The sequence below is a fragment of the Helianthus annuus genome, chromosome 12, assembly GCF_002127325.2.
Source record: "Helianthus annuus cultivar XRQ/B chromosome 12, HanXRQr2.0-SUNRISE, whole genome shotgun sequence".
Classification (NCBI taxonomy): Eukaryota; Viridiplantae; Streptophyta; class Magnoliopsida; order Asterales; family Asteraceae; genus Helianthus; species Helianthus annuus.
This window is the reverse complement of record NC_035444.2, coordinates 95033135-95043099: the sequence shown is the minus strand read 5'-3', so window position 1 is coordinate 95043099 and position 9965 is coordinate 95033135.

Here is a 9965-nt window from a genome sequence, read left to right as displayed (position 1 = left end):
ATGTTGTTCGGTCAGAGAGTTTCCAAGAATGGAAAGTGTGAAAGTGACATGGGTATTTATAGGATTCCAAAAGAGGAAAGGGCTGCCGATCGGATGGTAGCTCGATCGGACAGCCTGTCCGATCGAACGGCAGTCCGAACGGACGGCTGGTCGATCGGCTGGTGGCCTGATCGATCGGTCGCCTGATTCGAGTGTTCGGTGCGACGAGTTTTGCTGTTTCGATTTCGATTTGCAAGCGATGCGAAAGCGATAGAGTTTTCTATTCAAATTACTTTTAATCCCAACTATTCATATCTTGCACTATCCCTTCTCCACTATTTATCGTACTATATCACATACAATCATCCTTAATTTCGTATCCGATTTGCGATTGCGATTCGATTGCGTTGTGTTCGATTGCGTTTCGATTGATTACCACACATAACGTAAATAAGCATGCACAAGTAGCATATAAGGCACACACACACATATAACAATCACCCAAGTGCGAAATTCGAGTTGCGAGCGCGATGTTGATTAGATTAGATTGATTAGCGTTTAGTTAACTTTATCGTATTGTTACTTCCTATTATTCACAGTCGTAAAGCGATTCGTAGCGATAAACATGCGGTTACTGCGATTTTAATTAATTACTCCACATAATACAACTAACGTAAAACATAAAATAGACTAACTACAGTCAAAGAAGTCAAAACAGGAATTGCGCAGAGAGAGACAGATTGCAATTAGCAATCTTTTCTTCCTTTGACTTCAGTCTTGACTTTGACTTTGACTTTCGAAACACTGGGGTGTTACATTTTTGTTTTCAATAATTAGGGTTTACCCCTACAAATGTATTTTCAAGTGAACCTGGGTTTTATCCCAGTGATTTGTTATAAAAAGTTTGGTGTTTAACTCTGATAAAAATATTTACTAACTACGATCCTAATGTCTCATTTCCACTGCTAAATTAATAAATACCGATACCATCTATCTGATTTCGCGGCACCCGCTCCCAGGGTAGGGGTCGGGGGTTGCGACATACTGGATATATTATAGTCAAGTAATTGTCATGTATTAGAGGTAAGGTAATCCACTAACCTCATGATATTCATCATTGCACAAAATCACCACAAGGATGATTCGGATGGTCATGAAATATAAGTATGAATAACATAAATAAATCATCTAAATCACTAAGTAACCAAGTGAGTATAACTAGACGAGTGCATTCCAAACATGGTTATGATTGGAGACTTGGTGTAGTTTGTTCACTTTGTTATTTGGAAGTTACTTAGTGACTTACAGTGCATATAATGGAGGCTTTTGAACCTCAATATTTCTGGAACAAAACCCTAACACAAGCCATTCAATGTTGAAGTTAGTTGATGGCTTCGTTTGGTTTGCAAATGTTCCAAGAAACCAAGTATAATGAACAAATTTTGAAAGAAACCAAGAAAAATTCCAACTTTTTACCTTAAAATGTGATGTACCATCTTTGTTTATGTTGGTAAACATGTGGTAACACTCCTAAAGGTTATCCAAGGAAAGAGAAAGCAAGAAAACAAGAAGAAATTGTAAGAAAAGGGTCCAAAACTCATTGTTTTGAACTCGGAGTTTCTGCCCTAACTTGAGAATTGTGGAGATTTTAGAGTGTTTAGCCCGATACGCTATACTTGGGCTTCATGATGTAATATTCGTATCGCCTTTATAAGCTATCTCATACATTATCATTAACGCTCTTCATTTCTGCACCTCTGGCATTAAAAGCGATTCCTTTATCTGGGTATTCAGCCCTTACCAGGAATATCCTTTACGTTTATGTGAAACCCTACACACCATCCTACACGATTGGTTTCCCAAAACTAGGGAAGACTGTAACACCCGTCAAAAAGCACCAAATGATGTAATACCATGATATAACAGAGCCCATATCGTTTAGATCATTCATTACACTCCAAATTATTGCAATTTAATTCCAATAAAGACCTCACTTAAAGACCATTAAAGTGTACATGAACTCAATAGATTTCTAGAGAATTAGTTAGCCATAATCCACAATCTCGATCCCAAACGACACCCGACACCATTCCCAATTATCTTATACTCTCTAATATCGGTTACATACACTATAATCCGCGAATTCGAGGCAATATTAAAGTTAGGGCTTGAAACTTCAAGCATCGATATATCTGCCATTTCTTAACCTTTTCAGGTAATTCTTGAGCTTATTGTGCTTTATTTTTCGAGCTCTACAAAAGCCCTCTATCAAATTCAGTTGATAGAATGCAATTATTGTTCAATTAGATACCATGAATTCTAGGGTTCAAAGCAATTGGGGATTTTTATATTTTCTAAAATTAGACCAACTAACTTGTTCCATAATAAATCTAGACTTATGTTATGATGTAATTTTTAGTAGTACTCATATTAGTCATGTTTGCCTTTTTTTTTCTAGGATTCATTTTGTCATAATCTAGATACTTATTCTTATATTTTTGTTGGATTAATTATACTAGAAGTTCTTATTAATGAAATTGGATTTGTAAAAGTATGAATTCTTATTAATGAAATTGTCATAATCCATCGTGTCTTTTAACTGTTGTCATCGATTGTGTTTTTAGTCTACTTTCCTTTGTGTTTTTTAGTTTGATACTCATTGTGTTTTATATTATTTCCACTGTGTAATACGCAACTCGATTTTCAATTTTTTTTTTTGAATAATATAACAATATGGTACTCTTTTTAAAGATCATAAGGCACTCGATTTTATGGTCTATTTTTTTTAAAAAATAAATAACGTATCAAAAAAGTTACGGACGTTTAAAAAGTAGGTGGGGATAGCATGTGACTTGCATGTGTATATCTTTTTTTTTCTTAGACAAAATTGCCCTTCCCATGTTTTTTCTTAGACAAAATTACTCTTTCCAATTTTTTTTTTTTTTGACAATTGTCGCTGACTTCTTACACTTTTTGTACTTTACCTTTTTGTATTATAACTCAATCCTTTTGATGGTATACCAAAATATAAAGATAAATTAAAAAAAGTTGAACAACAAACAAATTTTTGTATAAAAGTCTGATTAGACCATGTGTAGTGGGAGGGGGAAGACCCTTGGGCGTTTTACGACATGTGACGGTCCAGTCAGCATATGGGTATTGTGGGGCATTATATTAAAAGGGGTGTAGTGTGGATGTTGGTATTGTGGGACATTATGTTAAAAGAGGTGTAATAGAATTAAATAAAAAACATCAAAAAAAAATGCTATTGGCCAAAGAAAACATTGAAGGCATTAAAAAAAGCACGCCAGTCTTTTTTTTTTCGAAAAAACGCCCACAGGGGCGGTTGGTAGGCGTGTTTGGACGTTTTTGAGGAAAAACGGCAAAAAAAATCCCACTACAAGTGATGTTAGGAGTGAAGGTTTTTTTTTGGGTAAAGAGTGAAGGGTTGGTATTTGAAAGAATGGAAAAATTAATGATGAACGTTTAATTGACTGCCAAGTGGGTCTTGAGACATTTGGATGGTAGGGCAATTTATTAACAAGTGACAAAATACTTTAGTTATGTTGTTTTATTTATATGGAACCTAGTTAACCTTTACTTGTATAAGCTATTAGGACTAGTATCAAATACAAACTACATTTTGTATATAAACTGTAAGAACCATTTAAAAAGTGTTACGTGTCTCCAACCAATTATAGAGAAATGAGAAAACAATATCCTGAATAATATCAATTATATTGAATTCCCTATAAATATGTTAACAAACAATTAATTCTTTATTTGATCTTTCTTTTGTTTCAATGTGCTGATTAAGAAAGGTGCTAATATCATTCAAATATATGTTAAAATCAATTATCTTGATTAATTTTCATGTGCTAATATAATTCAAAAGTGCTACTTTTATGTATGTATTGTTTTGGTATGTGCTAATTTATCTTTTTTTAAGTGCTATGATCTGTTCTTACGGTTTGTATGATAAATATGGTTTATACCGAAACCAACCCCACCATTGTGTATTTGGGTATCTATATATACCAACCCAAACTCTATGTTCACATTTGATTCATGAAAATTATATAGAATTCATTAGATAGTATGTTGGATTAATAAATAAAAAAGGGATTTGAAATCCGTATGTTTTCAAATCATATACTTTATATCCCTTAGTAGATGACATCAATGACTTTTCCAAATACTAGATGACAAGACTCTTTAAAAAATAAAACACTTCTCAAAAGAAGTCTTAATTAGGCTCTGGGGTGTGATTGTAATCACTCATGATTATCCATTACTTCAGTGTTATGTCAGCATCCCCTTACATAATATTTCTCCTCCATCATAGAGTGTGTGATAACCATCCCCTCCGCGATCAGTTTAAATCAAAGAAAAAGTTTGTTAGAAGCTCGTGAAGATCGTGGAGATTCCCACATCGCCACGACCAAGATCGTGGAGATCTCCACAATCCCTACATATGTTCGTCTATCATTGGTACCATATTCATCGCTACATAATCATTCAAATTGAAAATACCAAAGGATTTTCCTCCATTGCTATTCAATTTTATATCTTTGTATATGTTCCTCATATAAACGATATAGATATATGCCTCCAAATGAATGAGTGATTCAAACTAATTTTCTTCATCTTTGTTCATTTTCACTCCTTCAAAAGATTTCACGTGTATTGACTTGATTGTGCTTGATTTTAGCGGAGAAAGGATGAAAGGCATATCAAGTTCCTACGTTGAGGTTCGATTTTGGTGTATGTTACTCTTCATGAACTAGAGGCATACATTTTGGTATGTTACTCATGCCATCTAAACAACAAAGATAGAGTTTTACTAAAGTCATTAAAGTTTTCAAAAAGAAATCAATTCTCATGTTTCAAGAACATGCTTAATTTTTTGTTGTTAAGTAATGTTTATACATGTTTCAAATCTAGTAATTGATTTCTACAAGCCAAGCATCTTATTTTTTGGAACGGCAACTCCCTTCCCCCTCTACATACACCTAAAATTTACTCCTAAAACTCACATGACTTAAACTCACATCACATTAGTGATTATTGAAGACACATGGTGCTACTAGAGCAAGAGGACATCGACACAAGCCAAACATGTACTAACATATACGTAATATAACAAATACATTAATATTTAACGAAGAAATAAAGAGTAACCGAAAAAAATTACACAATCTTTCTAAGAATTTTTTTAAAAGTATTTACATAATATTTTACTTTTTTTTCTTATTATTAAAAGTATTTATTGTTAGAATATAAAATTCCTGAAAAAAACATTAATAAATAGAACCAAGAAATGGCAGGAAAACATTAGGAAGCCTAGGTTCTGTTGGAAGAATTAAAAACAAAGGCAAAAAAAGGCAGGCAAAGCATAATTCAGGGGCCGGGGTTCTCACGTTCTTCAATTTTCAATGAACAAATAAATGTCTCCACTCCAAACATCAATATTTATTACTTGCATATGAACAATTTGTTAATTTTTTATGAATATTTATTTAATACTTCATCAATTTGAGCTACTTATTTATATTTTTATAAAACAACGAATCAAAACTATTAAAAAAAAGTTATTAGATTTTATCACCCCCAACTATTGGCTATTAGTCGCTGTCACCTCAACTATCACTTTGACGTTCGTCACCCCCAACTTTACATTTAGTGTGTTCTGTCACCAAGTTGTTAACTGATCACTAACTTTTGATCTTGTTACTATACTTTTGAGGATGTCATAGGGATCATAGAAAGGACACTCCTAAAATTATAGTAACATGATCAAAAGATAGTGATTAGTTAACGACGTGGTTATAGAACACACTAAGTGTTAGGTTGGGGGTGGCGGGCGTCAAAGTGATAGTTGGGTTGACAGCTGCCTATAGCCAATAGTTAGAGGTGATAAAATCCAATAACTCTTAAAAAACGTACTTATAAAATTAACCCTTTACACACACTCATTTACATATATATTAATATGCTAATAATTATTAAAGTTTTTACACGTTCAAGGTTAGGCTTGAGAAAAACCATTTCGATTTGTTTGAATCGCTTGAGCTAATAGTAACCGGTCCGAATTTTGGTTTGTGAATTTGTGGCTTTTTGAACTTTTGGTATGGTCCGGTTTAAAACTATCATTAACCGAGCTTGACTGTAGGAAGCCTTTTTCTACTGCTTATCTTATCGGCTTTTCAATCACTTTTTATTTCAAGATTTCTTTAATTAAATTATTTTATTTAGAAAGTTAAAGCAATTTAGTTTATAACTTTAGTCTAAAATTTTGATATAGAAAGTTTTCAACTCGTTAATCAAACATATGTAAATACTAGCAAAATAGTAATATAATGCAAAACTATAAACTGAGATATATCATTGTCACAATAATGTTATATGAGCACCGACGAGAAAATAATCTAGAAATACAAATGTGTGTACCAAGAATAAATCAAACTAAACTCACACGCGAATCTTTAATTAAAAAAAAAAACACAGTCCCGAGTGATGAACTGTTCGAACATAAACGATCTTGACCATAAGCAACCCTGATCTAACTGCTCTAGTCTTTGATTTGAAAACTCTTGTATTGTTGATCTTGGTCTATTAACTGGTTCGAAAATGTTTACGACCCATAAACCCCTATTATAAACGACTTAACTGTAAATTAGATAAATCTAGTTTATTAAATAAAACACACTGTTGATAAATAAAATTTGGTATAAAATTTAGGTTAATTCCAACTCTGCTCTTTTTTGTATAAGATTTGTTAGTTGGAGCTAGTGTTTTGCAAGCTTGTTTAATAAAATTTGGCAGTGATTTCGATTCAAATTCAACAAATTTAATTTAATTAAAAACCCATCTTTACATTGAATAACCATATATTGAAACCAGCTCATCAAAACTTTATTTTACTTTCATGTTTTTTCTAACAAAAATGGTTACAAAGTCTTTCTAAATATATTAAATAATTATTCGTGATCCACAAAATTTGCTTGAAAAACTTAACAATATCTTGTTGTCCATTTGTCTAACTAGGTGTGGATCTAATATTATATATATAATCTACATGATGAATTCAGTCTAATTAATTCCATTTGCATTAGTTAAAAACTCGATTAGTTAATATGTAATATTCAGTTTGTACCTAACCATTGTGATTTTATAAACATTCAAGTATATTAAACAAAAAAAACACGCCACATTGACATTGAAATAATCATAAATAGATTAATTTATTTGATTTTATAACTAAAAAGATACAACGATTAAGGATACATATTAATAAAACTTTTATAAACCATTCATTGTAACACAACATAATGTCTTGTTATACGTAAATTAACTTCATAAATAATGAAAGTTAAAGAAGAGCATAAAGCATGATAGAAAAGAATATATTTTCAATAGATTTCGATGATAATAATTATAAATGATGGTACAAAAATAATGATAATTGAACAAAATAAGTGAAGTAGTATAATTATGCAAATCACTTGATTTTAGTAAAATTAGATGATTATTAAAATTGGATGATTATTGAAACTCTCACTAATTGGAATTATTACTATATTTCTTCAGTTGACATTTGGATATTTGAACCCAAAAGTCTCCCTTTCAAAGATCAAACAAAAGTGAGTCACGTAAAAAAACTAATAATTATGTTTTGTTGTATAGCATTTACGTTTTTGTTTTATTTTTTATAGCTAAGTGTTACATTCTTTTCATTTTATTTTAATTAGCTTGTAAATATAATTCACTAGTGTCAATTTAAATACTTACACTTTCTATCAAAGTGTCTTTACCTGATCTTAGAATGCGTTTATTTTAGAAGTTTGAATTATAAAAATTAGATATTATAAACATTGTTTCAGAATACATGTTTAAAAAAGGTATTTAGTCTGAAAAGTATTAATGTCAACAAAAAAAGAAGTATTTTTTACATCAGGAAGTATTGTAACAAATAAAATATATATGTTGTGAGGTTTTCTTTTTTTATTTTTATTTTATTACATGTGTGATAATCTTAGTATTTTTTTTTTTTTTTTTTGAATTGCTAAACATGCACACCATGGGGATTGAACCCATGAGCTTCTACTACCCAAATCTTATCTAATTCACCAACACCACTAGACTATTCCTAAGTGGATGATAATCTTAGTAATTAACCATATGATATTGATCTATCACCGTTCTAGCAACATCAAGATCACAAATTCTAAGGAAGTAAGGGTTGAAGAAGAAGAAGATAGTCGTTGGACAAAGCCGACCACCATAGAATGCAACCTAATTAGTATATTTAGGACCATGCTATTCACACACCCATCATCTTAAGGGTAATACTCAGCGCTTTGGCCAAAGCTCGACTTTGGATAAGCACGTTAAAGCTTGCGCAGAGAACCAACATGTCTTTATCCCTTTTGCTTTTGATACTTTTGGCTCCCTAGCGCCAGAAGCCATTAACTTCTTGACGAGGGTTCAACGGGTTATCCACAGCAATTGTTCGACCCCAAGGGGGCAGGGGTTTGTGTTCGGGAGGTTGGGGTTTGCAATTCAGAAAGGGTTGGCGGCGCAACTTGTTGCCCGTCTACCTTCTGTTTTGATGTAACTTAACAAGTTTTCTGGTTATATTTAAATAAATGGAAAAAAAATTAATTAAAAAAAATTAAAAAAACGCACCTATACTTGTTGAATTTTGACGTATTTTGTTATTACACGTCATTTTATGAAGTATATGGTCTATACGGCACGTTCCGGATGTCACAACCCCCGACCACACCTTGGACGGGAGCCATGAACAGTCAATTGGTACTGGTGGTTATTTTGAAAATATGGCAGCGGAAATTTCATCCGGACCGTGAGTTAGGAAAAATACCAGAGTTTAGAAACACCGTAATTTTATTTATAACAAATGAGAATAAAACTCATGTTTTGCAAAGGTAGCTTTATTAGGGGATGAACCCGAATACATGAAACAACGTTTATTAATTCAACTGATAAAGTAACCACTTTTTTAAGCCTTTCGGTGCCGTATCACATCTCTTACTCAGATCTATTGTAATCACTTGAAATGCGTTTAAAAACATTTTATCAGCATGAAATACCGGTGAGATCATTCATTTGTATAAAAAGACACAATATTATAATTACAATATTAAGAGTTTTTACATTTTTTTATATCTTTCAATTACTCAAATCAGTATTTTTCACACACCTAATTCGGTGATTGTGGTCATATTACTATTGGCTAACTCTTTATCCAATAGCAATGCTGGACTAGTAGTGTATACAAAACCTCACATACCGACAGTAATTTTAGAATATAAAAACTTAATCACTGTAAATACAACTTGGAAAACATTTAGGGTTTTGCAAAAAAATCATTTGAGTAAAGGAGAATGACTCACTTTGCAGAATTAGGGTTTTGATTTAACATGCCTCCTGATTCTAAGTCTCTTGATTAACAATAAGTTTATAGCTCAAAGTCTTCTGATAATTAAGCATCTATTTTATCAGTGAATTTAAGCCTTCTGATTCTAACCCATAATTTCACAGAATGTAATATGTTAAACCCAACTCAAACTTTAACGATAATCACAAGATCAAAACCTCAATGTGGTTAACAAAGTATAACCTTATTTAGGCAGCACTTTGGCATCCGTTTGATTGGTTTATCGATCAATCGGACAGGGTATGTTTTCAGTTATTAGGGTTTAATACACGAGAATACAGAGAAACATAGTAACGAGGGATCAGAGGATCGATTCAGAAATCGAAAAGGTGCCAATGTTTCTGTCCCAGACATGACCCTTATCCGGGTGGCGCCAGGGAGGTCGGCCTGGCTAGACCTGCCACGTGTCGAACATAAGCCTGACACGTGGCGCATGGGCGTGACACGTGTCCTCGGCCGCCTTTTTCGTCCAATCGCGTGTTTGTCTCGATTTTCGTGTTGGTTCTTATTACATATGCTCAGGTCT